This window comes from Schistocerca piceifrons, unplaced genomic scaffold (genome assembly GCF_021461385.2).
Source record: "Schistocerca piceifrons isolate TAMUIC-IGC-003096 unplaced genomic scaffold, iqSchPice1.1 HiC_scaffold_2336, whole genome shotgun sequence".
Taxonomy (NCBI): Eukaryota; Metazoa; Arthropoda; class Insecta; order Orthoptera; family Acrididae; genus Schistocerca; species Schistocerca piceifrons.
In genome coordinates this window covers 66,677-90,056 of record NW_025728269.1, presented here as the reverse complement: position 1 = coordinate 90,056, position 23,380 = coordinate 66,677, and the positions used below count along the sequence as shown (strand labels likewise).

Genomic DNA, 23,380 nt, shown 5'->3' with positions numbered 1-23,380 from the left:
AGGAGAATGGGACTCGTAAATACACTTAGCAGTGTTCTGACGTACTTCAGACACTTCCTACTTGCATTTTTTAACATAATTGACACGATCGAGCATTATAAAACTTAATCTGGGCAATGTTTGCACTTGCAGCCGATGACTGCATTTCCTGTGCGTCTATATGGCAGCGCTGAGTAGCAGTGTGTGGAAACGAAAGACAGGGACGGACGTAAAGCAATCAGTACGAATAAGAAAGTATGCAGGGCCTCTGGTAGCTCAGTTGGTAGAGCGGTGGACTGTAGTGGAAGATTCACAGTTATCCATAGGTCGCTGGTTCAAATCCGGCCCAGAGGACTGTTTTTCTAATCTCAGGAGCAAAGAGGCTCCAGAGCATGCCCACTCGGTCAGAACCTCCCTATGTTTTAAACCTATTTTAAAGGAAATTCATTTGCTCAGCTTCTAGTAGCTAGTTGATAATCATGGGATTCTTAGCCTTCGTAGGTTAATGATATTTCTTCGAATTATAGTAAAATTGCTTGCTCTTACAGGCATTACTCGTTTAATGTGCTATATAGGTCACATAGTCGCACCAATATTCAGCCGTTTCATAGACATCTCGTTTTTAATACAAACGTAGAAACTACACCCCTGAGCCTATCGCTGTTACTTCCTCGGCGAGAAACGCTTATTACAGAAAATTTAGACTAAACGAAGGTTCCACCGAGATTCGAACTCGGATCGCTGGATTCAGAGTCCAGAGTGCTAACCGTTACACCATGGAACCAGACAGGAGAATGGGACTCGTAAATACACTTAGCAGTGTTCTGACGTACTTCAGACACTTCCTACTTGCATTTTTTAACATAATTGACACGATCGAGCATTATAAAACTTAATCTGGGCAATGTTTGCACTTGCAGCCGATGACTGCATTTCCTGTGCGTCTATATGGCAGCGCTGAGTAGCAGTGTGTGGAAACGAAAGACAGGGACGGACGTAAAGCAATCAGTACGAATAAGAAAGTATGCAGGGCCTCTGGTAGCTCAGTTGGTAGAGCGGTGGACTGTAGTGGAAGATTCACAGTTATCCATAGGTCGCTGGTTCAAATCCGGCCCAGAGGACTGTTTTTCTAATCTCAGGAGCAAAGAGGCTCCAGAGCATGCCCACTCGGTCAGAACCTCCCTATGTTTTAAACCTATTTTAAAGGAAATTCATTTGCTCAGCTTCTAGTAGCTAGTTGATAATCATGGGATTCTTAGCCTTCGTAGGATAATGATATTTCTTCGAATTGTAGTAAAATTGCTTGCTCTTACAGGCATTACTCGTTTAATGTGCTATATAGGTCACATAGTCGCACCAATATTCAGCCGTTTCATAGACATCTCGTTTTTAATACAAACGTAGAAACTACACCCCTGAGCCTATCGCTGTTACTTCCTCGGCGAGAAACGCTTATTACAGAAAATTTAGACTAAACGAAGGTTCCACCGAGATTCGAACTCGGATCGCTGGATTCAGAGTCCAGAGTGCTAACCGTTACACCATGGAACCAGACAGGAGAATGGGACTCGTAAATACACTTAGCAGTGTTCTGACGTACTTCAGACACTTCCTACTTGCATTTTTTAACATAATTGACACGATCGAGCATTATAAAACTTAATCTGGGCAATGTTTGCACTTGCAGCCGATGACTGCATTTCCTGTGCGTCTATATGGCAGCGCTGAGTAGCAGTGTGTGGAAACGAAAGACAGGGACGGACGTAAAGCAATCAGTACGAATAAGAAAGTATGCAGGGCCTCTGGTAGCTCAGTTGGTAGAGCGGTGGACTGTAGTGGAAGATTCACAGTTATCCATAGGTCGCTGGTTCAAATCCGGCCCAGAGGACTGTTTTTCTAATCTCAGGAGCAAAGAGGCTCCAGAGCATGCCCACTCGGTCAGAACCTCCCTATGTTTTAAACCTATTTTAAAGGAAATTCATTTGCTCAGCTTCTAGTAGCTAGTTGATAATCATGGGATTCTTAGCCTTCGTAGGATAATGATATTTCTTCGAATTATAGTAAAATTGCTTGCTCTTACAGGCATTACTCGTTTAATGTGCTATATAGGTCACATAGTCGCACCAATATTCAGCCGTTTCATAGACATCTCGTTTTTAATACAAACGTAGAAACTACACCCCTGAGCCTATCGCTGTTACTTCCTCGGCGAGAAACGCTTATTACAGAAAATTTAGACTAAACGAAGGTTCCACCGAGATTCGAACTCGGATCGCTGGATTCAGAGTCCAGAGTGCTAACCGTTACACCATGGAACCAGACAGGAGAATGGGACTCGTAAATACACTTAGCAGTGTTCTGACGTACTTCAGACACTTCCTACTTGCATTTTTTAACATAATTGACACGATCGAGCATTATAAAACTTAATCTGGGCAATGTTTGCACTTGCAGCCGATGACTGCATTTCCTGTGCGTCTATATGGCAGCGCTGAGTAGCAGTGTGTGGAAACGAAAGACAGGGACGGACGTAAAGCAATCAGTACGAATAAGAAAGTATGCAGGGCCTCTGGTAGCTCAGTTGGTAGAGCGGTGGACTGTAGTGGAAGATTCACAGTTATCCATAGGTCGCTGGTTCAAATCCGGCCCAGAGGACTGTTTTTCTAATCTCAGGAGCAAAGAGGCTCCAGAGCATGCCCACTCGGTCAGAACCTCCCTATGTTTTAAACCTATTTTAAAGGAAATTCATTTGCTCAGCTTCTAGTAGCTAGTTGATAATCATGGGATTCTTAGCCTTCGTAGGATAATGATATTTCTTCGAATTATAGTAAAATTGCTTGCTCTTACAGGCATTACTCGTTTAATGTGCTATATAGGTCACATAGTCGCACCAATATTCAGCCGTTTCATAGACATCTCGTTTTTAATACAAACGTAGAAACTACACCCCCTGAGCCTATCGCTGTTACTTCCTCGGCGAGAACGCTTATTACAGAAAATTTAGACTAAACGAAGGTTCCACCGAGATTCGAACTCGGATCGCTGGATTCAGAGTCCAGAGTGCTAACCGTTACACCATGGAACCAGACAGGAGAATCGGACTCGTAAATACACTTAGCAGTGTTCTGACGTACTTCAGACACTTCCTACTTGCATTTTTTAACATAATTGACACGATCGAGCATTATAAAACTTAATCTGGGCAATGTTTGCACTTGCAGCCGATGACTGCATTTCCTGTGCGTCTATATGGCAGCGCTGAGTAGCAGTGTGTGGAAACGAAAGGACAGGGACGGACGTAAAGCAATCAGTACGAATAAGAAAGTATGCAGGGCCTCTGGTAGCTCAGTTGGTAGAGCGGTGGACTGTAGTGGAAGATTCACAGTTATCCATAGGTCGCTGGTTCAAATCCGGCCCAGAGGACTGTTTTTCTAATCTCAGGAGCAAAGAGGCTCCAGAGCATGCCCACTCGGTCAGAACCTCCCTATGTTTTAAACCTATTTTAAAGGAAATTCATTTGCTCAGCTTCTAGTAGCTAGTGATAATCATGGGATTCTTAGCCTTCGTAGGATAATGATATTTCTTCGAATTATAGTAAAATTGCTTGCTCTTACAGGCATTACTCGTTTAATGTGCTATATAGGTCACATAGTCGCACCAATATTCAGCCGTTTCATAGACATCTCGTTTTTAATACAAACGTAGAAACTACACCCCTGAGCCTATCGCTGTTACTTCCTCGGCGAGAAACGCTTATTACAGAAAATTTAGACTAAACGAAGGTTCCACCGAGATTCGAACTCGGATCGCTGGATTCAGAGTCCAGAGTGCTAACCGTTACACCATGGAACCAGACAGGAGAATGGGACTCGTAAATACACTTAGCAGTGTTCTGACGTACTTCAGACACTTCCTACTTGCATTTTTTAACATAATTGACACGATCGAGCATTATAAAACTTAATCTGGGCAATGTTTGCACTTGCAGCCGATGACTGCATTTCCTGTGCGTCTATATGGCAGCGCTGAGTAGCAGTGTGTGGAAACGAAAGACAGGGACGGACGTAAAGCAATCAGTACGAATAAGAAAGTATGCAGGGCCTCTGGTAGCTCAGTTGGTAGAGCGGTGGACTGTAGTGGAAGATTCACAGTTATCCATAGGTCGCTGGTTCAAATCCGGCCCAGAGGACTGTTTTTCTAATCTCAGGAGCAAAGAGGCTCCAGAGCATGCCCACTCGGTCAGAACCTCCCTATGTTTTAAACCTATTTTAAAGGAAATTCATTTGCTCAGCTTCTAGTAGCTAGTTGATAATCATGGGATTCTTAGCCTTCGTAGGATAATGATATTTCTTCGAATTATAGTAAAAATGCTTGCTCTTACAGGCATTACTCGTTTAATGTGCTATATAGGTCACATAGTCGCACCAATATTCAGCCGTTTCATAGACATCTCGTTTTTAATACAAACGTAGAAACTACACCCCTGAGCCTATCGCTGTTACTTCCTCGGCGAGAAACGCTTATTACAGAAAATTTAGACTAAACGAAGGTTCCACCGAGATTCGAACTCGGATCGCTGGATTCAGAGTCCAGAGTGCTAACCGTTACACCATGGAACCAGACAGGAGAATGGGACTCGTAAATACACTTAGCAGTGTTCTGACGTACTTCAGACACTTCCTACTTGCATTTTTTAACATAATTGACACGATCGAGCATTATAAAACTTAATCTGGGCAATGTTTGCACTTGCAGCCGATGACTGCATTTCCTGTGCGTCTATATGGCAGCGCTGAGTAGCAGTGTGTGGAAACGAAAGACAGGGACGGACGTAAAGCAATCAGTACGAATAAGAAAGTATGCAGGGCCTCTGGTAGCTCAGTTGGTAGAGCGGTGGACTGTAGTGGAAGATTCACAGTTATCCAAAGGTCGCTGGTTCAAATCCGGCCCAGAGGACTGTTTTTCTAATCTCAGGAGCAAAGAGGCTCCAGAGCATGCCCACTCGGTCAGAACCTCCCTATGTTTTAAACCTATTTTAAAGGAAATTCATTTGCTCAGCTTCTAGTAGCTAGTTGATAATCATGGGATTCTTAGCCTTCGTAGGATAATGATATTTCTTCGAATTATAGTAAAATTGCTTGCTCTTACAGGCATTACTCGTTTAATGTGCTATATAGGTCACATAGTCGCACCAATATTCAGCCGTTTCATAGACATCTCGTTTTTAATACAAACGTAGAAACTACACCCCTGAGCCTATCGCTGTTACTTCCTCGGCGAGAAACGCTTATTACAGAAAATTTAGACTAAACGAAGGTTCCACCGAGATTCGAACTCGGATCGCTGGATTCAGAGTCCAGAGTGCTAACCGTTACACCATGGAACCAGACAGGAGAATGGGACTCGTAAATACACTTAGCAGTGTTCTGACGTACTTCAGACACTTCCTACTTGCATTTTTTAACATAATTGACACGATCGAGCATTATAAAACTTAATCTGGGCAATGTTTGCACTTGCAGCCGATGACTGCATTTCCTGTGCGTCTATATGGCAGCGCTGAGTAGCAGTGTGTGGAAACGAAAGACAGGGACGGACGTAAAGCAATCAGTACGAATAAGAAAGTATGCAGGGCCTCTGGTAGCTCAGTTGGTAGAGCGGTGGACTGTAGTGGAAGATTCACAGTTATCCATAGGTCGCTGGTTCAAATCCGGCCCAGAGGACTGTTTTTTCTAATCTCAGGAGCAAAGAGGCTCCAGAGCATGCCCACTCGGTCAGAACCTCCCTATGTTTTAAACCTATTTTAAAGGAAATTCATTTGCTCAGCTTCTAGTAGCTAGTTGATAATCATGGGATTCTTAGCCTTCGTAGGATAATGATATTTCTTCGAATTATAGTAAAATTGCTTGCTCTTACAGGCATTACTCGTTTAATGTGCTATATAGGTCACATAGTCGCACCAATATTCAGCCGTTTCATAGACATCTCGTTTTTAATACAAACGTAGAAACTACACCCCTGAGCCTATCGCTGTTACTTCCTCGGCGAGAAACGCTTATTACAGAAAATTTAGACTAAACGAAGGTTCCACCGAGATTCGAACTCGGATCGCTGGATTCAGAGTCCAGAGTGCTAACCGTTACACCATGGAACCAGACAGGAGAATGGGACTCGTAAATACACTTAGCAGTGTTCTGACGTACTTCAGACACTTCCTACTTGCATTTTTTAACATAATTGACACGATCGAGCATTATAAAACTTAATCTGGGCAATGTTTGCACTTGCAGCCGATGACTGCATTTCCTGTGCGTCTATATGGCAGCGCTGAGTAGCAGTGTGTGGAAACGAAAGACAGGGACGGACGTAAAGCAATCAGTACGAATAAGAAAGTATGCAGGGCCTCTGGTAGCTCAGTTGGTAGAGCGGTGGACTGTAGTGGAAGATTCACAGTTATCCATAGGTCGCTGGTTCAAATCCGGCCCAGAGGACTGTTTTTCTAATCTCAGGAGCAAAGAGGCTCCAGAGCATGCCCACTCGGTCAGAACCTCCCTATGTTTTAAACCTATTTTAAAGGAAATTCATTTGCTCAGCTTCTAGTAGCTAGTTGATAATCATGGGATTCTTAGCCTTCGTAGGATAATGATATTTCTTCGAATTATAGTAAAATTGCTTGCTCTTACAGGCATTACTCGTTTAATGTGCTATATAGGTCACATAGTCGCACCAATATTCAGCCGTTTCATAGACATCTCGTTTTTTAATACAAACGTAGAAACTACACCCCTGAGCCTATCGCTGTTACTTCCTCGGCGAGAAACGCTTATTACAGAAAATTTAGACTAAATGAAGGTTCCACCGAGATTCGAACTCGGATCGCTGGATTCAGAGTCCAGAGTGCTAACCGTTACACCATGGAACCAGACAGGAGAATGGGACTCGTAAATACACTTAGCAGTGTTCTGACGTACTTCAGACACTTCCTACTTGCATTTTTTAACATAATTGACACGATCGAGCATTATAAAACTTAATCTGGGCAATGTTTGCACTTGCAGCCGATGACTGCATTTCCTGTGCGTCTATATGGCAGCGCTGAGTAGCAGTGTGTGGAAACGAAAGACAGGGACGGACGTAAAGCAATCAGTACGAATAAGAAAGTATGCAGGGCCTCTGGTAGCTCAGTTGGTAGAGCGGTGGACTGTAGTGGAAGATTCACAGTTATCCATAGGTCGCTGGTTCAAATCCGGCCCAGAGGACTGTTTTTCTAATCTCAGGAGCAAAGAGGCTCCAGAGCATGCCCACTCGGTCAGAACCTCCCTATGTTTTAAACCTATTTTAAAGGAAATTCATTTGCTCAGCTTCTAGTAGCTAGTTGATAATCATGGGATTCTTAGCCTTCGTAGGATAATGATATTTCTTCGAATTATAGTAAAATTGCTTGCTCTTACAGGGCATTACTCGTTTAATGTGCTATATAGGTCACATAGTCGCACCAATATTCAGCCGTTTCATAGACATCTCGTTTTTAATACAAACGTAGAAACTACACCCCTGAGCCTATCGCTGTTACTTCCTCGGCGAGAAACGCTTATTACAGAAAATTTAGACTAAACGAAGGTTCCACCGAGATTCGAACTCGGATCGCTGGATTCAGAGTCCAGAGTGCTAACCGTTACACCATGGAACCAGACAGGAGAATGGGACTCGTAAATACACTTAGCAGTGTTCTGACGTACTTCAGACACTTCCTACTTGCATTTTTTAACATAATTGACACGATCGAGCATTATAAAACTTAATCTGGGCAATGTTTGCACTTGCAGCCGATGACTGCATTTCCTGTGCGTCTATATGGCAGCGCTGAGTAGCAGTGTGTGGAAACGAAAGACAGGGACGGACGTAAAGCAATCAGTACGAATAAGAAAGTATGCAGGGCCTCTGGTAGCTCAGTTGGTAGAGCGGTGGACTGTAGTGGAAGATTCACAGTTATCCATAGGTCGCTGGTTCAAATCCGGCCCAGAGGACTGTTTTTCTAATCTCAGGAGCAAAGAGGCTCCAGAGCATGCCCACTCGGTCAGAACCTCCCTATGTTTTAAACCTATTTTAAAGGAAATTCATTTGCTCAGCTTCTAGTAGCTAGTTGATAATCATGGGATTCTTAGCCTTCGTAGGATAATGATATTTCTTCGAATTATAGTAAAATTGCTTGCTCTTACAGGCATTACTCGTTTAATGTGCTATATAGGTCACATAGTCGCACCAATATTCAGCCGTTTCATAGACATCTCGTTTTTAATACAAACGTAGAAACTACACCCCTGAGCCTATCGCTGTTACTTCCTCGGCGAGAAACGCTTATTACAGAAAATTTAGACTAAACGAAGGTTCCACCGAGATTCGAACTCGGATCGCTGGATTCAGAGTCCAGAGTGCTAACCGTTACACCATGGAACCAGACAGGAGAATGGGACTCGTAAATACACTTAGCAGTGTTCTGACGTACTTCAGACACTTCCTACTTGCATTTTTTAACATAATTGACACGATCGAGCATTATAAAACTTAATCTGGGCAATGTTTGCACTTGCAGCCGATGACTGCATTTCCTGTGCGTCTATATGGCAAGCGCTGAGTAGCAGTGTGTGGAAACGAAAGACAGGGACGGACGTAAAGCAATCAGTACGAATAAGAAAGTATGCAGGGCCTCTGGTAGCTCAGTTGGTAGAGCGGTGGACTGTAGTGGAAGATTCACAGTTATCCATAGGTCGCTGGTTCAAATCCGGCCCAGAGGACTGTTTTTCTAATCTCAGGAGCAAAGAGGCTCCAGAGCATGCCCACTCGGTCAGAACCTCCCTATGTTTTAAACCTATTTTAAAGGAAATTCATTTGCTCAGCTTCTAGTAGCTAGTTGATAATCATGGGATTCTTAGCCTTCGTAGGATAATGATATTTCTTCGAATTATAGTAAAATTGCTTGCTCTTACAGGCATTACTCGTTTAATGTGCTATATAGGTCACATAGTCGCACCAATATTCAGCCGTTTCATAGACATCTCGTTTTTAATACAAACGTAGAAACTACACCCCTGAGCCTATCGCTGTTACTTCCTCGGCGAGAAACGCTTATTACAGAAAATTTAGACTAAACGAAGGTTCCACCGAGATTCGAACTCGGATCGCTGGATTCAGAGTCCAGAGTGCTAACCGTTACACCATGGAACCAGACAGGAGAATCGGACTCGTAAATACACTTAGCAGTGTTCTGACGTACTTCAGACACTTCCTACTTGCATTTTTTAACATAATTGACACGATCGAGCATTATAAAACTTAATCTGGGCAATGTTTGCACTTGCAGCCGATGACTGCATTTCCTGTGCGTCTATATGGCAGCGCTGAGTAGCAGTGTGTGGAAACGAAAGACAGGGACGGACGTAAAGCAATCAGTACGAATAAGAAAGTATGCAGGGCCTCTGGTAGCTCAGTTGGTAGAGCGGTGGACTGTAGTGGAAGATTCACAGTTATCCATAGGTCGCTGGTTCAAATCCGGCCCAGAGGACTGTTTTTCTAATCTCAGGAGCAAAGAGGCTCCAGAGCATGCCCACTCGGTCAGAACCTCCCTATGTTTTAAACCTATTTTAAAGGAAATTCATTTGCTCAGCTTCTAGTAGCTAGTTGATAATCATGGGATTCTTAGCCTTCGTAGGATAATGATATTTCTTCGAATTATAGTAAAATTGCTTGCTCTTACAGGCATTACTCGTTTAATGTGCTATATAGGTCACATAGTCGCACCAATATTCAGCCGTTTCATAGACATCTCGTTTTTAATACAAACGTAGAAACTACACCCCTGAGCCTATCGCTGTTACTTCCTCGGCGAGAAACGCTTATTACAGAAAATTTAGACTAAACGAAGGTTCCACCGAGATTCGAACTCGGATCGCTGGATTCAGAGTCCAGAGTGCTAACCGTTACACCATGGAACCAGACAGGAGAATGGGACTCGTAAATACACTTAGCAGTGTTCTGACGTACTTCAGACACTTCCTACTTGCATTTTTTAACATAATTGACACGATCGAGCATTATAAAACTTAATCTGGGCAATGTTTGCACTTGCAGCCGATGACTGCATTTCCTGTGCGTCTATATGGCAGCGCTGAGTAGCAGTGTGTGGAAACGAAAGACAGGGACGGACGTAAAGCAATCAGTACGAATAAGAAAGTATGCAGGGCCTCTGGTAGCTCAGTTGGTAGAGCGGTGGACTGTAGTGGAAGATTCACAGTTATCCATAGGTCGCTGGTTCAAATCCGGCCCAGAGGACTGTTTTTCTAATCTCAGGAGCAAAGAGGCTCCAGAGCATGCCCACTCGGTCAGAACCTCCCTATGTTTTAAACCTATTTTAAAGGAAATTCATTTGCTCAGCTTCTAGTAGCTAGTTGATAATCATGGGATTCTTAGCCTTCGTAGGATAATGATATTTCTTCGAATTATAGTAAAATTGCTTGCTCTTACAGGCATTACTCGTTTAATGTGCTATATAGGTCACATAGTCGCACCAATATTCAGCCGTTTCATAGACATCTCGTTTTTAATACAAACGTAGAAACTACACCCCTGAGCCTATCGCTGTTACTTCCTCGGCGAGAAACGCTTATTACAGAAAATTTAGACTAAACGAAGGTTCCACCGAGATTCGAACTCGGATCGCTGGATTCAGAGTCCAGAGTGCTAACCGTTACACCATGGAACCAGACAGGAGAATGGGACTCGTAAATACACTTAGCAGTGTTCTGACGTACTTCAGACACTTCCTACTTGCATTTTTTAACATAATTGACACGATCGAGCATTATAAAACTTAATCTGGGCAATGTTTGCACTTGCAGCCGATGACTGCATTTCCTGTGCGTCTATATGGCAGCGCTGAGTAGCAGTGTGTGGAAACGAAAGACAGGGACGGACGTAAAGCAATCAGTACGAATAAGAAAGTATGCAGGGCCTCTGGTAGCTCAGTTGGTAGAGCGGTGGACTGTAGTGGAAGATTCACAGTTATCCATAGGTCGCTGGTTCAAATCCGGCCCAGAGGACTGTTTTTCTAATCTCAGGAGCAAAGAGGCTCCAGAGCATGCCCACTCGGTCAGAACCTCCCTATGTTTTAAACCTATTTTAAAGGAAATTCATTTGCTCAGCTTCTAGTAGCTAGTTGATAATCATGGGATTCTTAGCCTTCGTAGGATAATGATATTTCTTCGAATTATAGTAAAATTGCTTGCTCTTACAGGCATTACTCGTTTAATGTGCTATATAGGTCACATAGTCGCACCAATATTCAGCCGTTTCATAGACATCTCGTTTTTAATACAAACGTAGAAACTACACCCCTGAGCCTATCGCTGTTACTTCCTCGGCGAGAAACGCTTATTACAGAAAATTTAGACTAAACGAAGGTTCCACCGAGATTCGAACTCGGATCGCTGGATTCAGAGTCCAGAGTGCTAACCGTTACACCATGGAACCAGACAGGAGAATGGGACTCGTAAATACACTTAGCAGTGTTCTGACGTACTTCAGACACTTCCTACTTGCATTTTTTAACATAATTGACACGATCGAGCATTATAAAACTTAATCTGGGCAATGTTTGCACTTGCAGCCGATGACTGCATTTCCTGTGCGTCTATATGGCAGCGCTGAGTAGCAGTGTGTGGAAACGAAAGACAGGGACGGACGTAAAGCAATCAGTACGAATAAGAAAGTATGCAGGGCCTCTGGTAGCTCAGTTGGTAGAGCGGTGGACTGTAGTGGAAGATTCACAGTTATCCATAGGTCGCTGGTTCAAATCCGGCCCAGAGGACTGTTTTTCTAATCTCAGGAGCAAAGAGGCTCCAGAGCATGCCCACTCGGTCAGAACCTCCCTATGTTTTAAACCTATTTTAAAGGAAATTCATTTGCTCAGCTTCTAGTAGCTAGTTGATAATCATGGGATTCTTAGCCTTCGTAGGATAATGATATTTCTTCGAATTATAGTAAAATTGCTTGCTCTTACAGGCATTACTCGTTTAATGTGCTATATAGGTCACATAGTCGCACCAATATTCAGCCGTTTCATAGACATCTCGTTTTTAATACAAACGTAGAAACTACACCCCTGAGCCTATCGCTGTTACTTCCTCGGCGAGAAACGCTTATTACAGAAAATTTAGACTAAACGAAGGTTCCACCGAGATTCGAACTCGGATCGCTGGATTCAGAGTCCAGAGTGCTAACCGTTACACCATGGAACCAGACAGGAGAATGGGACTCGTAAATACACTTAGCAGTGTTCTGACGTACTTCAGACACTTCCTACTTGCATTTTTTAACATAATTGACACGATCGAGCATTATAAAACTTAATCTGGGCAATGTTTGCACTTGCAGCCGATGACTGCATTTCCTGTGCGTCTATATGGCAGCGCTGAGTAGCAGTGTGTGGAAACGAAAGACAGGGACGGACGTAAAGCAATCAGTACGAATAAGAAAGTATGCAGGGCCTCTGGTAGCTCAGTTGGTAGAGCGGTGGACTGTAGTGGAAGATTCACAGTTATCCATAGGTCGCTGGTTCAAATCCGGCCCAGAGGACTGTTTTTCTAATCTCAGGAGCAAAGAGGCTCCAGAGCATGCCCACTCGGTCAGAACCTCCCTATGTTTTAAACCTATTTTAAAGGAAATTCATTTGCTCAGCTTCTAGTAGCTAGTTGATAATCATGGGATTCTTAGCCTTCGTAGGATAATGATATTTCTTCGAATTATAGTAAAATTGCTTGCTCTTACAGGCATTACTCGTTTAATGTGCTATATAGGTCACATAGTCGCACCAATATTCAGCCGTTTCATAGACATCTCGTTTTTAATACAAACGTAGAAACTACACCCCTGAGCCTATCGCTGTTACTTCCTCGGCGAGAAACGCTTATTACAGAAAATTTAGACTAAACGAAGGTTCCACCGAGATTCGAACTCGGATCGCTGGATTCAGAGTCCAGAGTGCTAACCGTTACACCATGGAACCAGACAGGAGAATGGGACTCGTAAATACACTTAGCAGTGTTCTGACGTACTTCAGACACTTCCTACTTGCATTTTTTAACATAATTGACACGATCGAGCATTATAAAACTTAATCTGGGCAATGTTTGCACTTGCAGCCGATGACTGCATTTCCTGTGCGTCTATATGGCAGCGCTGAGTAGCAGTGTGTGGAAACGAAAGACAGGGACGGACGTAAAGCAATCAGTACGAATAAGAAAGTATGCAGGGCCTCTGGTAGCTCAGTTGGTAGAGCGGTGGACTGTAGTGGAAGATTCACAGTTATCCATAGGTCGCTGGTTCAAATCCGGCCCAGAGGACTGTTTTTCTAATCTCAGGAGCAAAGAGGCTCCAGAGCATGCCCACTCGGTCAGAACCTCCCTATGTTTTAAACCTATTTTAAAGGAAATTCATTTGCTCAGCTTCTAGTAGCTAGTTGATAATCATGGGATTCTTAGCCTTCGTAGGATAATGATATTTCTTCGAATTATAGTAAAATTGCTTGCTCTTACAGGCATTACTCGTTTAATGTGCTATATAGGTCACATAGTCGCACCAATATTCAGCCGTTTCATAGACATCTCGTTTTTAATACAAACGTAGAAACTACACCCCTGAGCCTATCGCTGTTACTTCCTCGGCGAGAAACGCTTATTACAGAAAATTTAGACTAAACGAAGGTTCCACCGAGATTCGAACTCGGATCGCTGCATTCAGAGTCCAGAGTGCTAACCGTTACACCATGGAACCAGACAGGAGAATGGGACTCGTAAATACACTTAGCAGTGTTCTGACGTACTTCAGACACTTCCTACTTGCATTTTTTAACATAATTGACACGATCGAGCATTATAAAACTTAATCTGGGCAATGTTTGCACTTGCAGCCGATGACTGCATTTCCTGTGCGTCTATATGGCAGCGCTGAGTAGCAGTGTGTGGAAACGAAAGACAGGGACGGACGTAAAGCAATCAGTACGAATAAGAAAGTATGCAGGGCCTCTGGTAGCTCAGTTGGTAGAGCGGTGGACTGTAGTGGAAGATTCACAGTTATCCATAGGTCGCTGGTTCAAATCCGGCCCAGAGGACTGTTTTTCTAATCTCAGGAGCAAAGAGGCTCCAGAGCATGCCCACTCGGTCAGAACCTCCCTATGTTTTAAACCTATTTTAAAGGAAATTCATTTGCTCAGCTTCTAGTAGCTAGTTGATAATCATGGGATTCTTAGCCTTCGTAGGATAATGATATTTCTTCGAATTATAGTAAAATTGCTTGCTCTTACAGGCATTACTCGTTTAATGTGCTATATAGGTCACATAGTCGCACCAATATTCAGCCGTTTCATAGACATCTCGTTTTTAATACAAACGTAGAAACTACACCCCTGAGCCTATCGCTGTTACTTCCTCGGCGAGAAACGCTTATTACAGAAAATTTAGACTAAACGAAGGTTCCACCGAGATTCGAACTCGGATCGCTGGATTCAGAGTCCAGAGTGCTAACCGTTACACCATGGAACCAGACAGGAGAATGGGACTCGTAAATACACTTAGCAGTGTTCTGACGTACTTCAGACACTTCCTACTTGCATTTTTTAACATAATTGACACGATCGAGCATTATAAAACTTAATCTGGGCAATGTTTGCACTTGCAGCCGATGACTGCATTTCCTGTGCGTCTATATGGCAGCGCTGAGTAGCAGTGTGTGGAAACGAAAGACAGGGACGGACGTAAAGCAATCAGTACGAATAAGAAAGTATGCAGGGCCTCTGGTAGCTCAGTTGGTAGAGCGGTGGACTGTAGTGGAAGATTCACAGTTATCCATAGGTCGCTGGTTCAAATCCGGCCCAGAGGACTGTTTTTCTAATCTCAGGAGCAAAGAGGCTCCAGAGCATGCCCACTCGGTCAGAACCTCCCTATGTTTTAAACCTATTTTAAAGGAAATTCATTTGCTCAGCTTCTAGTAGCTAGTTGATAATCATGGGATTCTTAGCCTTCGTAGGATAATGATATTTCTTCGAATTATAGTAAAATTGCTTGCTCTTACAGGCATTACTCGTTTAATGTGCTATATAGGTCACATAGTCGCACCAATATTCAGCCGTTTCATAGACATCTCGTTTTTAATACAAACGTAGAAACTACACCCCTGAGCCTATCGCTGTTACTTCCTCGGCGAGAAACGCTTATTACAGAAAATTTAGACTAAACGAAGGTTCCACCGAGATTCGAACTCGGATCGCTGGATTCAGAGTCCAGAGTGCTAACCGTTACACCATGGAACCAGACAGGAGAATGGGACTCGTAAATACACTTAGCAGTGTTCTGACGTACTTCAGACACTTCCTACTTGCATTTTTTAACATAATTGACACGATCGAGCATTATAAAACTTAATCTGGGCAATGTTTGCACTTGCAGCCGATGACTGCATTTCCTGTGCGTCTATATGGCAGCGCTGAGTAGCAGTGTGTGGAAACGAAAGACAGGGACGGACGTAAAGCAATCAGTACGAATAAGAAAGTATGCAGGGCCTCTGGTAGCTCAGTTGGTAGAGCGGTGGACTGTAGTGGAAGATTCACAGTTATCCATAGGTCGCTGGTTCAAATCCGGCCCAGAGGACTGTTTTTCTAATCTCAGGAGCAAAGAGGCTCCAGAGCATGCCCACTCGGTCAGAACCTCCCTATGTTTTAAACCTATTTTAAAGGAAATTCATTTGCTCAGCTTCTAGTAGCTAGTTGATAATCATGGGATTCTTAGCCTTCGTAGGATAATGATATTTCTTCGAATTATAGTAAAATTGCTTGCTCTTACAGGCATTACTCGTTTAATGTGCTATATAGGTCACATAGTCGCACCAATATTCAGCCGTTTCATAGACATCTCGTTTTTAATACAAACGTAGAAACTACACCCCTGAGCCTATCGCTGTTACTTCCTCGGCGAGAAACGCTTATTACAGAAAATTTAGACTAAACGAAGGTTCCACCGAGATTCGAACTCGGATCGCTGGATTCAGAGTCCAGAGTGCTAACCGTTACACCATGGAACCAGACAGGAGAATGGGACTCGTAAATACACTTAGCAGTGTTCTGACGTACTTCAGACACTTCCTACTTGCATTTTTTAACATAATTGACACGATCGAGCATTATAAAACTTAATCTGGGCAATGTTTGCACTTGCAGCCGATGACTGCATTTCCTGTGCGTCTATATGGCAGCGCTGAGTAGCAGTGTGTGGAAACGAAAGACAGGGACGGACGTAAAGCAATCAGTACGAATAAGAAAGTATGCAGGGCCTCTGGTAGCTCAGTTGGTAGAGCGGTGGACTGTAGTGGAAGATTCACAGTTATCCATAGGTCGCTGGTTCAAATCCGGCCCAGAGGACTGTTTTTCTAATCTCAGGAGCAAAGAGGCTCCAGAGCATGCCCACTCGGTCAGAACCTCCCTATGTTTTAAACCTATTTTAAAGGAAATTCATTTGCTCAGCTTCTAGTAGCTAGTTGATAATCATGGGATTCTTAGCCTTCGTAGGATAATGATATTTCTTCGAATTATAGTAAAATTGCTTGCTCTTACAGGCATTACTCGTTTAATGTGCTATATAGGTCACATAGTCGCACCAATATTCAGCCGTTTCATAGACATCTCGTTTTTAATACAAACGTAGAAACTACACCCCTGAGCCTATCGCTGTTACTTCCTCGGCGAGAAACGCTTATTACAGAAAATTTAGACTAAACGAAGGTTCCACCGAGATTCGAACTCGGATCGCTGGATTCAGAGTCCAGAGTGCTAACCGTTACACCATGGAACCAGACAGGAGAATGGGACTCGTAAATACACTTAGCAGTGTTCTGACGTACTTCAGACACTTCCTACTTGCATTTTTTAACATAATTGACACGATCGAGCATTATAAAACTTAATCTGGGCAATGTTTGCACTTGCAGCCGATGACTGCATTTCCTGTGCGTCTATATGGCAGCGCTGAGTAGCAGTGTGTGGAAACGAAAGACAGGGACGGACGTAAAGCAATCAGTACGAATAAGAAAGTATGCAGGGCCTCTGGTAGCTCAGTTGGTAGAGCGGTGGACTGTAGTGGAAGATTCACAGTTATCCATAGGTCGCTGGTTCAAATCCGGCCCAGAGGACTGTTTTTCTAATCTCAGGAGCAAAGAGGCTCCAGAGCATGCCCACTCGGTCAGAACCTCCCTATGTTTTAAACCTATTTTAAAGGAAATTCATTTGCTCAGCTTCTAGTAGCTAGTTGATAATCATGGGATTCTTAGCCTTCGTAGGATAATGATATTTCTTCGAATTATAGTAAAATTGCTTGCTCTTACAGGCATTACTCGTTTAATGTGCTATATAGGTCACATAGTCGCACCAATATTCAGCCGTTTCATAGACATCTCGTTTTTAATACAAACGTAGAAACTACACCCCTGAGCCTATCGCTGTTACTTCCTCGGCGAGAAACGCTTATTACAGAAAATTTAGACTAAACGAAGGTTCCACCGAGATTCGAACTCGGATCGCTGGATTCAGAGTCCAGAGTGCTAACCGTTACACCATGGAACCAGACAGGAGAATGGGACTCGTAAATACACTTAGCAGTGTTCTGACGTACTTCAGACACTTCCTACTTGCATTTTTTAACATAATTGACACGATCGAGCATTATAAAACTTAATCTGGGCAATGTTTGCACTTGCAGCCGATGACTGCATTTCCTGTGCGTCTATATGGCAGCGCTGAGTAGCAGTGTGTGGAAACGAAAGACAGGGACGGACGTAAAGCAATCAGTACGAATAAGAAAGTATGCAGGGCCTCTGGTAGCTCAGTTGGTAGAGCGGTGGACTGTAGTGGAAGATTCACAGTTATCCATAGGTCGCTGGTTCAAATCCGGCCCAGAGGACTGTTTTTCTAATCTCAGGAGCAAAGAGGCTCCAGAGCATGCCCACTCGGTCAGAACCTCCCTATGTTTTAAACCTATTTTAAAGGAAATTCATTTGCTCAGCTTCTAGTAGCTAGTTGATAATCATGGGATTCTTAGCCTTCGTAGGATAATGATATTTCTTCGAATTATAGTAAAATTGCTTGCTCTTACAGGCATTACTCGTTTAATGTGCTATATAGGTCACATAGTCGCACCAATATTCAGCCGTTTCATAGACATCTCGTTTTTAATACAAACGTAGAAACTACACCCCTGAGCCTATCGCTGTTACTTCCTCGGCGAGAAACGCTTATTACAGAAAATTTAGACTAAACGAAGGTTCCACCGAGATTCGAACTCGGATCGCTGGATTCAGAGTCCAGAGTGCTAACCGTTACACCATGGAACCAGACAGGAGAATGGGACTCGTAAATACACTTAGCAGTGTTCTGACGTACTTCAGACACTTCCTACTTGCATTTTTTAACATAATTGACACGATCGAGCATTATAAAACTTAATCTGGGCAATGTTTGCACTTGCAGCCGATGACTGCATTTCCTGTGCGTCTATATGGCAGCGCTGAGTAGCAGTGTGTGGAAACGAAAGACAGGGACGGACGTAAAGCAATCAGTACGAATAAGAAAGTATGCAGGGCCTCTGGTAGCTCAGTTGGTAGAGCGGTGGACTGTAGTGGAAGATTCACAGTTATCCATAGGTCGCTGGTTCAAATCCGGCCCAGAGGACTGTTTTTCTAATCTCAGGAGCAAAGAGGCTCCAGAGCATGCCCACTCGGTCAGAACCTCCCTATGTTTTAAACCTATTTTAAAGGAAATTCATTTGCTCAGCTTCTAGTAGCTAGTTGATAATCATGGGATTCTTAGCCTTCGTAGGATAATGATATTTCTTCGAATTATAGTAAAATTGCTTGCTCTTACAGGCATTACTCGTTTAATGTGCTATATAGGTCACATAGTCGCACCAATATTCAGCCGTTTCATAGACATCTCGTTTTTAATACAAACGTAGAAACTACACCCCTGAGCCTATCGCTGTTACTTCCTCGGCGAGAAACGCTTATTACAGAAAATTTAGACTAAACGAAGGTTCCACCGAGATTCGAACTCGGATCGCTGGATTCAGAGTCCAGAGTGCTAACCGTTACACCATGGAACCAGACAGGAGAATGGGACTCGTAAATACACTTAGCAGTGTTCTGACGTACTTCAGACACTTCCTACTTGCATTTTTTAACATAATTGACACGATCGAGCATTATAAAACTTAATCTGGGCAATGTTTGCACTTGCAGCCGATGACTGCATTTCCTGTGCGTCTATATGGCAGCGCTGAGTAGCAGTGTGTGGAAACGAAAGACAGGGACGGACGTAAAGCAATCAGTACGAATAAGAAAGTATGCAGGGCCTCTGGTAGCTCAGTTGGTAGAGCGGTGGACTGTAGTGGAAGATTCACAGTTATCCATAGGTCGCTGGTTCAAATCCGGCCCAGAGGACTGTTTTTCTAATCTCAGGAGCAAAGAGGCTCCAGAGCATGCCCACTCGGTCAGAACCTCCCTATGTTTTAAACCTATTTTAAAGGAAATTCATTTGCTCAGCTTCTAGTAGCTAGTTGATAATCATGGGATTCTTAGCCTTCGTAGGATAATGATATTTCTTCGAATTATAGTAAAATTGCTTGCTCTTACAGGCATTACTCGTTTAATGTGCTATATAGGTCACATAGTCGCACCAATATTCAGCCGTTTCATAGACATCTCGTTTTTAATACAAACGTAGAAACTACACCCCTGAGCCTATCGCTGTTACTTCCTCGGCGAGAAACGCTTATTACAGAAAATTTAGACTAAACGAAGGTTCCACCGAGATTCGAACTCGGATCGCTGGATTCAGAGTCCAGAGTGCTAACCGTTACACCATGGAACCAGACAGGAGAATGGGACTCGTAAATACACTTAGCAGTGTTCTGACGTACTTCAGACACTTCCTACTTGCATTTTTTAACATAATTGACACGATCGAGCATTATAAAACTTAATCTGGGCAATGTTTGCACTTGCAGCCGATGACTGCATTTCCTGTGCGTCTATATGGCAGCGCTGAGTAGCAGTGTGTGGAAACGAAAGACAGGGACGGACGTAAAGCAATCAGTACGAATAAGAAAGTATGCAGGGCCTCTGGTAGCTCAGTTGGTAGAGCGGTGGACTGTAGTGGAAGATTCACAGTTATCCTTAGGTCGCTGGTTCAAATCCGGCCCAGAGGACTGTTTTTCTAATCTCAGGAGCAAAGAGGCTCCAGAGCATGCCCACTCGGTCAGAACCTCCCTATGTTTTAAACCTATTTTAAAGGAAATTCATTTGCTCAGCTTCTAGTAGCTAGTTGATAATCATGGGATTCTTAGCCTTCGTAGGATAATGATATTTCTTCGAATTATAGTAAAATTGCTTGCTCTTACAGGCATTACTCGTTTAATGTGCTATATAGGTCACATAGTCGCACCAATATTCAGCCGTTTCATAGACATCTCGTTTTTAATACAAACGTAGAAACTACACCCCTGAGCCTATCGCTGTTACTTCCTCGGCGAGAAACGCTTATTACAGAAAATTTAGACTAAACGAAGGTTCCACCGAGATTCGAACTCGGATCGCTGGATTCAGAGTCCAGAGTGCTAACCGTTACACCATGGAACCAGACAGGAGAATGGGACTCGTAAATACACTTAGCAGTGTTCTGACGTACTTCAGACACTTCCTACTTGCATTTTTTAACATAATTGACACGATCGAGCATTATAAAACTTAATCTGGGCAATGTTTGCACTTGCAGCCGATGACTGCATTTCCTGTGCGTCTATATGGCAGCGCTGAGTAGCAGTGTGTGGAAACGAAAGACAGGGACGGACGTAAAGCAATCAGTACGAATAAGAAAGTATGCAGGGCCTCTGGTAGCTCAGTTGGTAGAGCGGTGGACTGTAGTGGAAGATTCACAGTTATCCATAGGTCGCTGGTTCAAATCCGGCCCAGAGGACTGTTTTTCTAATCTCAGGAGCAAAGAGGCTCCAGAGCATGCCCACTCGGTCAGAACCTCCCTATGTTTTAAACCTATTTTAAAGGAAATTCATTTGCTCAGCTTCTAGTAGCTAGTTGATAATCATGGGATTCTTAGCCTTCGTAGGATAATGATATTTCTTCGAATTATAGTAAAATTGCTTGCTCTTACAGGCATTACTCGTTTAATGTGCTATATAGGTCACATAGTCGCACCAATATTCAGCCGTTTCATAGACATCTCGTTTTTAATACAAACGTAGAAACTACACCCCTGAGCCTATCGCTGTTACTTCCTCGGCGAGAAACGCTTATTACAGAAAATTTAGACTAAACGAAGGTTCCACCGAGATTCGAACTCGGATCGCTGGATTCAGAGTCCAGAGTGCTAACCGTTACACCATGGAACCAGACAGGAGAATGGGACTCGTAAATACACTTAGCAGTGTTCTGACGTACTTCAGACACTTCCTACTTGCATTTTTTAACATAATTGACACGATCGAGCATTATAAAACTTAATCTGGGCAATGTTTGCACTTGCAGCCGATGACTGCATTTCCTGTGCGTCTATATGGCAGCGCTGAGTAGCAGTGTGTGGAAACGAAAGACAGGGACGGACGTAAAGCAATCAGTACGAATAAGAAAGTATGCAGGGCCTCTGGTAGCTCAGTTGGTAGAGCGGTGGACTGTAGTGGAAGATTCACAGTTATCCATAGGTCGCTGGTTCAAATCCGGCCCAGAGGACTGTTTTTCTAATCTCAGGAGCAAAGAGGCTCCAGAGCATGCCCACTCGGTCAGAACCTCCCTATGTTTTAAACCTATTTTAAAGGAAATTCATTTGCTCAGCTTCTAGTAGCTAGTTGATAATCATGGGATTCTTAGCCTTCGTAGGATAATGATATTTCTTCGAATTATAGTAAAATTGCTTGCTCTTACAGGCATTACTCGTTTAATGTGCTATATAGGTCACATAGTCGCACCAATATTCAGCCGTTTCATAGACATCTCGTTTTTAATACAAACGTAGAAACTACACCCCTGAGCCTATCGCTGTTACTTCCTCGGCGAGAAACGCTTATTACAGAAAATTTAGACTAAACGAAGGTTCCACCGAGACTCGAACTCGGATCGCTGGATTCAGAGTCCAGAGTGCTAACCGTTACACCATGGAACCAGACAGGAGAATGGGACTCGTAAATACACTTAGCAGTGTTCTGACGTACTTCAGACACTTCCTACTTGCATTTTTTAACATAATTGACACGATCGAGCATTATAAAACTTAATCTGGGCAATGTTTGCACTTGCAGCCGATGACTGCATTTCCTGTGCGTCTATATGGCAGCGCTGAGTAGCAGTGTGTGGAAACGAAAGACAGGGACGGACGTAAAGCAATCAGTACGAATAAGAAAGTATGCAGGGCCTCTGGTAGCTCAGTTGGTAGAGCGGTGGACTGTAGTGGAAGATTCACAGTTATCCATAGGTCGCTGGTTCAAATCCGGCCCAGAGGACTGTTTTTCTAATCTCAGGAGCAAAGAGGCTCCAGAGCATGCCCACTCGGTCAGAACCTCCCTATGTTTTAAACCTATTTTAAAGGAAATTCATTTGCTCAGCTTCTAGTAGCTAGTTGATAATCATGGGATTCTTAGCCTTCGTAGGATAATGATATTTCTTCGAATTATAGTAAAATTGCTTGCTCTTACAGGCATTACTCGTTTAATGTGCTATATAGGTCACATAGTCGCACCAATATTCAGCCGTTTCATAGACATCTCGTTTTTAATACAAACGTAGAAACTACACCCCTGAGCCTATCGCTGTTACTTCCTCGGCGAGAAACGCTTATTACAGAAAATTTAGACTAAACGAAGGTTCCACCGAGATTCGAACTCGGATCGCTGGATTCAGAGTCCAGAGTGCTAACCGTTACACCATGGAACCAGACAGGAGAATGGGACTCGTAAATACACTTAGCAGTGTTCTGACGTACTTCAGACACTTCCTACTTGCATTTTTTAACATAATTGACACGATCGAGCATTATAAAACTTAATCTGGGCAATGTTTGCACTTGCAGCCGATGACTGCATTTCCTGTGCGTCTATATGGCAGCGCTGAGTAGCAGTGTGTGGAAACGAAAGACAGGGACGGACGTAAAGCAATCAGTACGAATAAGAAAGTATGCAGGGCCTCTGGTAGCTCAGTTGGTAGAGCGGTGGACTGTAGTGGAAGATTCACAGTTATCCATAGGTCGCTGGTTCAAATCCGGCCCAGAGGACTGTTTTTCTAATCTCAGGAGCAAAGAGGCTCC

General features: G+C 43.3%; 61 non-coding genes across 61 annotated transcripts; 31 read left to right on the top strand and 30 right to left on the bottom strand.

The window, feature by feature from the left end:
* The first annotated feature begins 244 nt into the window (after positions 1 to 244).
* On the top strand, positions 245 to 333 carry Trnay-gua. Its single transcript is given in 2 exon segments — positions 245 to 281; positions 298 to 333. It is a non-coding gene; the product is annotated as a tRNA-Tyr (tRNA).
* A 358-nt stretch (positions 334 to 691) lies between these two features.
* Trnaq-cug lies at positions 692 to 763 on the bottom strand. The gene has a single exon. It is a non-coding gene; the product is annotated as a tRNA-Gln (tRNA).
* A 248-nt stretch (positions 764 to 1,011) lies between these two features.
* Trnay-gua lies at positions 1,012 to 1,100 on the top strand. The gene is given in 2 exon segments: positions 1,012 to 1,048; positions 1,065 to 1,100. It is a non-coding gene; the product is annotated as a tRNA-Tyr (tRNA).
* A 358-nt stretch (positions 1,101 to 1,458) lies between these two features.
* Trnaq-cug lies at positions 1,459 to 1,530 on the bottom strand. The gene has a single exon. It is a non-coding gene; the product is annotated as a tRNA-Gln (tRNA).
* Positions 1,531 to 1,778: 248 nt separating this feature from the next.
* Positions 1,779 to 1,867, top strand: Trnay-gua. Its single transcript is given in 2 exon segments — positions 1,779 to 1,815; positions 1,832 to 1,867. It is a non-coding gene; the product is annotated as a tRNA-Tyr (tRNA).
* A 358-nt stretch (positions 1,868 to 2,225) lies between these two features.
* On the bottom strand, positions 2,226 to 2,297 carry Trnaq-cug. The gene has a single exon. It is a non-coding gene; the product is annotated as a tRNA-Gln (tRNA).
* Positions 2,298 to 2,545: 248 nt separating this feature from the next.
* On the top strand, positions 2,546 to 2,634 carry Trnay-gua. Its single transcript is given in 2 exon segments — positions 2,546 to 2,582; positions 2,599 to 2,634. It is a non-coding gene; the product is annotated as a tRNA-Tyr (tRNA).
* A 358-nt stretch (positions 2,635 to 2,992) lies between these two features.
* Trnaq-cug lies at positions 2,993 to 3,064 on the bottom strand. The gene has a single exon. It is a non-coding gene; the product is annotated as a tRNA-Gln (tRNA).
* A 249-nt stretch (positions 3,065 to 3,313) lies between these two features.
* Positions 3,314 to 3,402, top strand: Trnay-gua. Its single transcript is given in 2 exon segments — positions 3,314 to 3,350; positions 3,367 to 3,402. It is a non-coding gene; the product is annotated as a tRNA-Tyr (tRNA).
* A 357-nt stretch (positions 3,403 to 3,759) lies between these two features.
* Trnaq-cug lies at positions 3,760 to 3,831 on the bottom strand. Its single transcript has one exon. It is a non-coding gene; the product is annotated as a tRNA-Gln (tRNA).
* A 248-nt stretch (positions 3,832 to 4,079) lies between these two features.
* Trnay-gua lies at positions 4,080 to 4,168 on the top strand. Its single transcript is given in 2 exon segments — positions 4,080 to 4,116; positions 4,133 to 4,168. It is a non-coding gene; the product is annotated as a tRNA-Tyr (tRNA).
* A 358-nt stretch (positions 4,169 to 4,526) lies between these two features.
* Positions 4,527 to 4,598, bottom strand: Trnaq-cug. Its single transcript has one exon. It is a non-coding gene; the product is annotated as a tRNA-Gln (tRNA).
* Positions 4,599 to 4,846: 248 nt separating this feature from the next.
* On the top strand, positions 4,847 to 4,935 carry Trnay-gua. Its single transcript is given in 2 exon segments — positions 4,847 to 4,883; positions 4,900 to 4,935. It is a non-coding gene; the product is annotated as a tRNA-Tyr (tRNA).
* A 358-nt stretch (positions 4,936 to 5,293) lies between these two features.
* Positions 5,294 to 5,365, bottom strand: Trnaq-cug. The gene has a single exon. It is a non-coding gene; the product is annotated as a tRNA-Gln (tRNA).
* A 248-nt stretch (positions 5,366 to 5,613) lies between these two features.
* Positions 5,614 to 5,702, top strand: Trnay-gua. Its single transcript is given in 2 exon segments — positions 5,614 to 5,650; positions 5,667 to 5,702. It is a non-coding gene; the product is annotated as a tRNA-Tyr (tRNA).
* Positions 5,703 to 6,061: 359 nt separating this feature from the next.
* Trnaq-cug lies at positions 6,062 to 6,133 on the bottom strand. The gene has a single exon. It is a non-coding gene; the product is annotated as a tRNA-Gln (tRNA).
* Positions 6,134 to 6,381: 248 nt separating this feature from the next.
* On the top strand, positions 6,382 to 6,470 carry Trnay-gua. The gene is given in 2 exon segments: positions 6,382 to 6,418; positions 6,435 to 6,470. It is a non-coding gene; the product is annotated as a tRNA-Tyr (tRNA).
* A 359-nt stretch (positions 6,471 to 6,829) lies between these two features.
* On the bottom strand, positions 6,830 to 6,901 carry Trnaq-cug. The gene has a single exon. It is a non-coding gene; the product is annotated as a tRNA-Gln (tRNA).
* A 248-nt stretch (positions 6,902 to 7,149) lies between these two features.
* Positions 7,150 to 7,238, top strand: Trnay-gua. Its single transcript is given in 2 exon segments — positions 7,150 to 7,186; positions 7,203 to 7,238. It is a non-coding gene; the product is annotated as a tRNA-Tyr (tRNA).
* Positions 7,239 to 7,597: 359 nt separating this feature from the next.
* On the bottom strand, positions 7,598 to 7,669 carry Trnaq-cug. The gene has a single exon. It is a non-coding gene; the product is annotated as a tRNA-Gln (tRNA).
* Positions 7,670 to 7,917: 248 nt separating this feature from the next.
* Positions 7,918 to 8,006, top strand: Trnay-gua. The gene is given in 2 exon segments: positions 7,918 to 7,954; positions 7,971 to 8,006. It is a non-coding gene; the product is annotated as a tRNA-Tyr (tRNA).
* Positions 8,007 to 8,364: 358 nt separating this feature from the next.
* Trnaq-cug lies at positions 8,365 to 8,436 on the bottom strand. The gene has a single exon. It is a non-coding gene; the product is annotated as a tRNA-Gln (tRNA).
* Positions 8,437 to 8,685: 249 nt separating this feature from the next.
* Trnay-gua lies at positions 8,686 to 8,774 on the top strand. The gene is given in 2 exon segments: positions 8,686 to 8,722; positions 8,739 to 8,774. It is a non-coding gene; the product is annotated as a tRNA-Tyr (tRNA).
* Positions 8,775 to 9,132: 358 nt separating this feature from the next.
* Trnaq-cug lies at positions 9,133 to 9,204 on the bottom strand. The gene has a single exon. It is a non-coding gene; the product is annotated as a tRNA-Gln (tRNA).
* Positions 9,205 to 9,452: 248 nt separating this feature from the next.
* Trnay-gua lies at positions 9,453 to 9,541 on the top strand. The gene is given in 2 exon segments: positions 9,453 to 9,489; positions 9,506 to 9,541. It is a non-coding gene; the product is annotated as a tRNA-Tyr (tRNA).
* Positions 9,542 to 9,899: 358 nt separating this feature from the next.
* Positions 9,900 to 9,971, bottom strand: Trnaq-cug. The gene has a single exon. It is a non-coding gene; the product is annotated as a tRNA-Gln (tRNA).
* Positions 9,972 to 10,219: 248 nt separating this feature from the next.
* Trnay-gua lies at positions 10,220 to 10,308 on the top strand. The gene is given in 2 exon segments: positions 10,220 to 10,256; positions 10,273 to 10,308. It is a non-coding gene; the product is annotated as a tRNA-Tyr (tRNA).
* A 358-nt stretch (positions 10,309 to 10,666) lies between these two features.
* Positions 10,667 to 10,738, bottom strand: Trnaq-cug. Its single transcript has one exon. It is a non-coding gene; the product is annotated as a tRNA-Gln (tRNA).
* Positions 10,739 to 10,986: 248 nt separating this feature from the next.
* Trnay-gua lies at positions 10,987 to 11,075 on the top strand. Its single transcript is given in 2 exon segments — positions 10,987 to 11,023; positions 11,040 to 11,075. It is a non-coding gene; the product is annotated as a tRNA-Tyr (tRNA).
* A 358-nt stretch (positions 11,076 to 11,433) lies between these two features.
* On the bottom strand, positions 11,434 to 11,505 carry Trnaq-cug. The gene has a single exon. It is a non-coding gene; the product is annotated as a tRNA-Gln (tRNA).
* A 248-nt stretch (positions 11,506 to 11,753) lies between these two features.
* Positions 11,754 to 11,842, top strand: Trnay-gua. Its single transcript is given in 2 exon segments — positions 11,754 to 11,790; positions 11,807 to 11,842. It is a non-coding gene; the product is annotated as a tRNA-Tyr (tRNA).
* A 358-nt stretch (positions 11,843 to 12,200) lies between these two features.
* Trnaq-cug lies at positions 12,201 to 12,272 on the bottom strand. Its single transcript has one exon. It is a non-coding gene; the product is annotated as a tRNA-Gln (tRNA).
* Positions 12,273 to 12,520: 248 nt separating this feature from the next.
* Positions 12,521 to 12,609, top strand: Trnay-gua. The gene is given in 2 exon segments: positions 12,521 to 12,557; positions 12,574 to 12,609. It is a non-coding gene; the product is annotated as a tRNA-Tyr (tRNA).
* A 358-nt stretch (positions 12,610 to 12,967) lies between these two features.
* Positions 12,968 to 13,039, bottom strand: Trnaq-cug. The gene has a single exon. It is a non-coding gene; the product is annotated as a tRNA-Gln (tRNA).
* Positions 13,040 to 13,287: 248 nt separating this feature from the next.
* Trnay-gua lies at positions 13,288 to 13,376 on the top strand. Its single transcript is given in 2 exon segments — positions 13,288 to 13,324; positions 13,341 to 13,376. It is a non-coding gene; the product is annotated as a tRNA-Tyr (tRNA).
* A 358-nt stretch (positions 13,377 to 13,734) lies between these two features.
* Positions 13,735 to 13,806, bottom strand: Trnaq-cug. The gene has a single exon. It is a non-coding gene; the product is annotated as a tRNA-Gln (tRNA).
* Positions 13,807 to 14,054: 248 nt separating this feature from the next.
* Trnay-gua lies at positions 14,055 to 14,143 on the top strand. Its single transcript is given in 2 exon segments — positions 14,055 to 14,091; positions 14,108 to 14,143. It is a non-coding gene; the product is annotated as a tRNA-Tyr (tRNA).
* Positions 14,144 to 14,501: 358 nt separating this feature from the next.
* Trnaq-cug lies at positions 14,502 to 14,573 on the bottom strand. Its single transcript has one exon. It is a non-coding gene; the product is annotated as a tRNA-Gln (tRNA).
* Positions 14,574 to 14,821: 248 nt separating this feature from the next.
* Trnay-gua lies at positions 14,822 to 14,910 on the top strand. Its single transcript is given in 2 exon segments — positions 14,822 to 14,858; positions 14,875 to 14,910. It is a non-coding gene; the product is annotated as a tRNA-Tyr (tRNA).
* Positions 14,911 to 15,268: 358 nt separating this feature from the next.
* Positions 15,269 to 15,340, bottom strand: Trnaq-cug. Its single transcript has one exon. It is a non-coding gene; the product is annotated as a tRNA-Gln (tRNA).
* Positions 15,341 to 15,588: 248 nt separating this feature from the next.
* Trnay-gua lies at positions 15,589 to 15,677 on the top strand. Its single transcript is given in 2 exon segments — positions 15,589 to 15,625; positions 15,642 to 15,677. It is a non-coding gene; the product is annotated as a tRNA-Tyr (tRNA).
* A 358-nt stretch (positions 15,678 to 16,035) lies between these two features.
* Positions 16,036 to 16,107, bottom strand: Trnaq-cug. The gene has a single exon. It is a non-coding gene; the product is annotated as a tRNA-Gln (tRNA).
* Positions 16,108 to 16,355: 248 nt separating this feature from the next.
* Positions 16,356 to 16,444, top strand: Trnay-gua. Its single transcript is given in 2 exon segments — positions 16,356 to 16,392; positions 16,409 to 16,444. It is a non-coding gene; the product is annotated as a tRNA-Tyr (tRNA).
* Positions 16,445 to 16,802: 358 nt separating this feature from the next.
* On the bottom strand, positions 16,803 to 16,874 carry Trnaq-cug. The gene has a single exon. It is a non-coding gene; the product is annotated as a tRNA-Gln (tRNA).
* A 248-nt stretch (positions 16,875 to 17,122) lies between these two features.
* Positions 17,123 to 17,211, top strand: Trnay-gua. The gene is given in 2 exon segments: positions 17,123 to 17,159; positions 17,176 to 17,211. It is a non-coding gene; the product is annotated as a tRNA-Tyr (tRNA).
* A 358-nt stretch (positions 17,212 to 17,569) lies between these two features.
* Trnaq-cug lies at positions 17,570 to 17,641 on the bottom strand. Its single transcript has one exon. It is a non-coding gene; the product is annotated as a tRNA-Gln (tRNA).
* Positions 17,642 to 17,889: 248 nt separating this feature from the next.
* On the top strand, positions 17,890 to 17,978 carry Trnay-gua. Its single transcript is given in 2 exon segments — positions 17,890 to 17,926; positions 17,943 to 17,978. It is a non-coding gene; the product is annotated as a tRNA-Tyr (tRNA).
* A 358-nt stretch (positions 17,979 to 18,336) lies between these two features.
* Positions 18,337 to 18,408, bottom strand: Trnaq-cug. Its single transcript has one exon. It is a non-coding gene; the product is annotated as a tRNA-Gln (tRNA).
* Positions 18,409 to 18,656: 248 nt separating this feature from the next.
* Positions 18,657 to 18,745, top strand: Trnay-gua. Its single transcript is given in 2 exon segments — positions 18,657 to 18,693; positions 18,710 to 18,745. It is a non-coding gene; the product is annotated as a tRNA-Tyr (tRNA).
* A 358-nt stretch (positions 18,746 to 19,103) lies between these two features.
* Trnaq-cug lies at positions 19,104 to 19,175 on the bottom strand. Its single transcript has one exon. It is a non-coding gene; the product is annotated as a tRNA-Gln (tRNA).
* A 248-nt stretch (positions 19,176 to 19,423) lies between these two features.
* Positions 19,424 to 19,512, top strand: Trnay-gua. Its single transcript is given in 2 exon segments — positions 19,424 to 19,460; positions 19,477 to 19,512. It is a non-coding gene; the product is annotated as a tRNA-Tyr (tRNA).
* Positions 19,513 to 19,870: 358 nt separating this feature from the next.
* Trnaq-cug lies at positions 19,871 to 19,942 on the bottom strand. Its single transcript has one exon. It is a non-coding gene; the product is annotated as a tRNA-Gln (tRNA).
* A 248-nt stretch (positions 19,943 to 20,190) lies between these two features.
* Trnay-gua lies at positions 20,191 to 20,279 on the top strand. Its single transcript is given in 2 exon segments — positions 20,191 to 20,227; positions 20,244 to 20,279. It is a non-coding gene; the product is annotated as a tRNA-Tyr (tRNA).
* Positions 20,280 to 20,637: 358 nt separating this feature from the next.
* Positions 20,638 to 20,709, bottom strand: Trnaq-cug. Its single transcript has one exon. It is a non-coding gene; the product is annotated as a tRNA-Gln (tRNA).
* Positions 20,710 to 20,957: 248 nt separating this feature from the next.
* On the top strand, positions 20,958 to 21,046 carry Trnay-gua. The gene is given in 2 exon segments: positions 20,958 to 20,994; positions 21,011 to 21,046. It is a non-coding gene; the product is annotated as a tRNA-Tyr (tRNA).
* Positions 21,047 to 21,404: 358 nt separating this feature from the next.
* On the bottom strand, positions 21,405 to 21,476 carry Trnaq-cug. The gene has a single exon. It is a non-coding gene; the product is annotated as a tRNA-Gln (tRNA).
* A 248-nt stretch (positions 21,477 to 21,724) lies between these two features.
* Trnay-gua lies at positions 21,725 to 21,813 on the top strand. Its single transcript is given in 2 exon segments — positions 21,725 to 21,761; positions 21,778 to 21,813. It is a non-coding gene; the product is annotated as a tRNA-Tyr (tRNA).
* A 358-nt stretch (positions 21,814 to 22,171) lies between these two features.
* On the bottom strand, positions 22,172 to 22,243 carry Trnaq-cug. The gene has a single exon. It is a non-coding gene; the product is annotated as a tRNA-Gln (tRNA).
* A 248-nt stretch (positions 22,244 to 22,491) lies between these two features.
* Positions 22,492 to 22,580, top strand: Trnay-gua. Its single transcript is given in 2 exon segments — positions 22,492 to 22,528; positions 22,545 to 22,580. It is a non-coding gene; the product is annotated as a tRNA-Tyr (tRNA).
* Positions 22,581 to 22,938: 358 nt separating this feature from the next.
* Trnaq-cug lies at positions 22,939 to 23,010 on the bottom strand. Its single transcript has one exon. It is a non-coding gene; the product is annotated as a tRNA-Gln (tRNA).
* Positions 23,011 to 23,258: 248 nt separating this feature from the next.
* Trnay-gua lies at positions 23,259 to 23,347 on the top strand. The gene is given in 2 exon segments: positions 23,259 to 23,295; positions 23,312 to 23,347. It is a non-coding gene; the product is annotated as a tRNA-Tyr (tRNA).
* Positions 23,348 to 23,380: the final 33 nt, after the last annotated feature.